Below are 3,739 nucleotides of genomic sequence, written 5' to 3'. Positions count from 1 at the left end.
GTCTCCTGAGAGGCTCTGCCAGAGCCTGACAAATACAGAAGTGGATGCTCACAGCCATCCATTGGACTGAGCACAGGGTTCCCAATGAATGAGCTAAAGAAAGGACACAAGGAGCTGAAGGAGTTTGCAGCCCCATAGGAGGAACAACAATATGAACTAACCAGTACCCTCAGAGCTCCCAGGGTAAGACTAAACCAACAACCAAAGAGTACACATCATGGGACTCATGGCTCCAGCTGCATATATAGTAGAGGGTGGCGAAGTTGGTCATCAATAGGAGGAGAGGCCCGTGGTCCTGTGAGGGTTCTATGTCCCAGTGTAGGGGAATTCCAGGGCCAGGAAGCAGAAGAAGTTGGGTTGGTGAGGGAGATGGGGGAGGAAATAGAGGTTTTTTCAAAGGGAAAGACCGGAAAAGGGAGAACATTTGAAATGTAAATAAAGAAAATTTGTAATAGCCAGAAACTGGAAACAACCCAGATGTCCCTCAACAAAGGAATGGATACAGAAATTGTGGTACATTTACACAATGGAGTACTACTCAGCTATTAAAAACAATGAATTTATGAAATTTTTAGAGAAATGGATGGATCTGGAGAATGTCATCCTGAGTGAGGTAACCCAATCACAAAAGAACACACATGGTATGCATTCTCTGAATAGTGGATATTAGCCCAGAAGATCAGAATACGGGAAGAACAACCCACAAACCACAAGAAACTCAAGAAGAAGAAAGACCAAAATGTGAACATTTCATTCCTTCTTAAAAGGGGGAACAAAATATCCACAGAAGGAGTTGCAGAGACTAACTATGGAGCAGAGACTGAAGGAGAGACAAGCCAGCCTGATATAGCTGTCTCCTGAGAGGCTCTGACAGTACCTGACTAATACGGAAGTAGAGGCTCACAGCCATCCATTGAACTGAGTACAGGGTCCCCAATGAAGGAGCTAGAGAAATGACCCAAGGAGATGAAGGGTTTACAGCCCCTTAGGATGAACAACAATATGAACTAACTAGTTCCCTCAGAGCTCCCAGGGTCTAAACCACCAACCAAAGAGTACATGTGATGGGACTAATGGCTCCAGCAGCACATGTATAGCAGAGGATGGCCAAGTCGGTTGGTCATCAATGGGAGGAGAGGCCCTTGGCCCTGTGAAGGTTCTATGCCCCAGTATAGGGGAATACCAGGGCCAGTAAGCAGGAGAGGGTTGGGTGGTGAGGAAGGGGGAGGGGGAGGGTACAGGGGTTTGTTCTTGTTGTTGTTTTTCGGTTTTTGTTTTTTGGAGGTTTTTTTGGAGGGGAAACTGGGAAAGGAGATATCGTATGATAGTAAATAAAAATATCTAATTAAAATAAAAGAAAAAAAAAGAAAATTAAAAAAAGGAAATTAAAAGTGTCATATTTACATACTTCTCTAAACATATTTTCCCAACAATTCCCACGTTTTCAAAAATAAGGTGTTTCTTGTTCTTTACAATGAAGTAATAAATACAACTGAGTTCATAAATCTGTCAGAGTTGCTGTCTTTTATGCACACCAGAAGTGTACTGGAAGCCTTTGCTATCCCAAACACAGAACCAGAAGAAGTTGCTTATGGCTTGTTCCCTCACATCTCATTTCATTACTCTAAAACCTAAGGTAGGTTGGTGAAGTACTTTAGGTGTAAGAGTCCAGTATGACCAGATATAAGGACCAACACATGCTAATAATAGCCATCCATTATCAAAGAGGCGTTGTTACTGAAAAACTTGGGAATACCTGGCAGAGTTGCCATGTGATATCAGAGAAATCATGGTCCCTCTTAGATTTCTTAGTCTCATTAACAAAATAATTTAAAATCAGACTCAGTGAGAAACTATGAGATAGCTTTATAGTTTTAATGAAGGAAAAAAAAAAAAAAACCCAAGGGCTGGTTTATAAATCTCAGTAGCTGCCCAGAGAGGAAGAAATGAAGAGAAGGGAAAAACTGTGCCAACTAAGTTAAGCTGGCATGGCAGTCAGCTGCTGGGTAGACAAGCAGACATATTTCCAGGAGGAGATCTTCAGAGAAACAATAAGGAAGCCCAAGGTACCAGAAACAGTAAACAGAGGTTCTGTCTAGCATATGAAAGAAAAAATTATAACAAGGAAAAAAGCTTTTCTGAGTCAGGACTCAGAAAGGCAGGCAGACCCATGGTAGCTTATAGTCTGTGCTAGGGGATGAGGACTCTAGGCAGGAGAATCACTTTGTTTCATTAGAGGGATGCTCTTAACTTCACTTATGGTGAATCCACCTTCCTAGGGATGGTCTCTTAGTCAGGTGACTGGCCTGTACAACTGGATAAATTCTCAAGAGGAGAAACAATAGCATGTCTCTGGCAAGTCATGATTTCCATTCTTTGCTATTTCAGGACAGCTTCTGCTGGAGCTTTTTATCTATGTTATGTCCTTTAAATATCACTGCAACACTTTATAGTTATGAATATACCTCCCATTAACAGTAAGAACACAGTGTCTTATAAATGTCAACTGTCTCATTCAGCTCTCTATGTATGGACTATTTAACTGTCTGGTAAGTGTCCCCACACTTTTCTTCTTGTACCTTTAAATGTTTTTATTGGTTTTTGTGAATTTCACATCATGCACCTCAATCCCACTCATCTCCCCCTCCTCTTGTACCTGCTCTCCACCTTTGCATCCCCCAACAGAGAAAAAAAATCTCTTTGTGGAAGCTGTACTGTGTCACAGTGTGTTCCACAGTATACCCTTTCTTCCCTACTTCTTTGCTTGTGAATGTTCATTGCAATGAGTCAGCCTGGTATAAGGCCTCTGGCTTCCGCTACTCTGTCAATACTGGAACTCCGATGGGCTTCTTTGTGGACTTGTTTCCCTGTGTTATGGAAATTTTGTAGTCTGGGATATGTAGAGTAGTTGTTGCAGTGGACCAATTCAAAGCCCCGAGTTTGGGCCTGAGAGATATCTGAGCTGTTCAGCCTCCTAGTTCTCCAGATATCATGTCCTAGGGTCCTTCTCACTTCCAAACCCCAACCATAGCCAGCTCTACCCTGCTGCCCAGGAGAGGTACAAGACACCAGACTGGTAGTTGTCCCAGATTCATATTTTCAGAAAATGGTAGGCTACTATTCAATCAAATGTTTGCGTGTTGAACACTGAGCATAGCGTCTCTCCTCTTTGCCACCTCCAAAGGCACATGTGACACAGCACCCTTACTTGCAGTGCCTCTTGGGTCAGGGTTCCTTCTTGAACCTCTAAATTTCTAAATTATTTATTGGTTTCTTGTCTGGCTCAAGAAAGGGGCAATCAACTCAAGACCCACCCAGTAAGGAATATTCATTGGTTCAAAGAGCAGACATATACCCTAACCTATACCATTTAAAATAAGGTTTGACTATGCTGCTTTGGGGGACTACTATAGTCTGGATACAGAATGCTCCTGGTCTCCAATAGGTGAAATAAAATGTTGAGAACTAGAGCCTGGTAGGGTTTCCTTAGTTAGGGGTTTGAGGTGTTCCCCAAAGGAGACTGTAGAACCTAGTGTATCCCTCCCTCCTTTCCTGTTTTCTGGCTTATGGCATTGTGCTTGCTAGTCTTAGGTCAATTTGACACACAAACTAGAGTTATCTAAAAGGAGAGACCCTCAACTGAAGAACTGCCTCCAGAAGATCCAGCTGGATGGCATTTTCTTTATTACTGATTAGTGGGGGAGGGCTTGGCCCATTGTGAGTGGGACCATACCTAGGT

At 42.7% G+C, this 3,739-nt stretch overlaps 1 pseudogene; it reads right to left on the bottom strand.

The window, feature by feature from the left end:
• Positions 1-3,105: 3,105 nt before the first annotated feature.
• LOC116097970 lies at positions 3,106-3,230 on the bottom strand (annotated as a pseudogene).
• Positions 3,231-3,739: the final 509 nt, after the last annotated feature.

Source organism: Mastomys coucha, unplaced genomic scaffold (genome assembly GCF_008632895.1).
Source record: "Mastomys coucha isolate ucsf_1 unplaced genomic scaffold, UCSF_Mcou_1 pScaffold2, whole genome shotgun sequence".
Classification (NCBI taxonomy): domain Eukaryota; kingdom Metazoa; phylum Chordata; class Mammalia; order Rodentia; family Muridae; genus Mastomys; species Mastomys coucha.
Note: the sequence above shows the minus strand (reverse complement) of the source record. Positions and strands in the feature narration are given on the sequence as shown.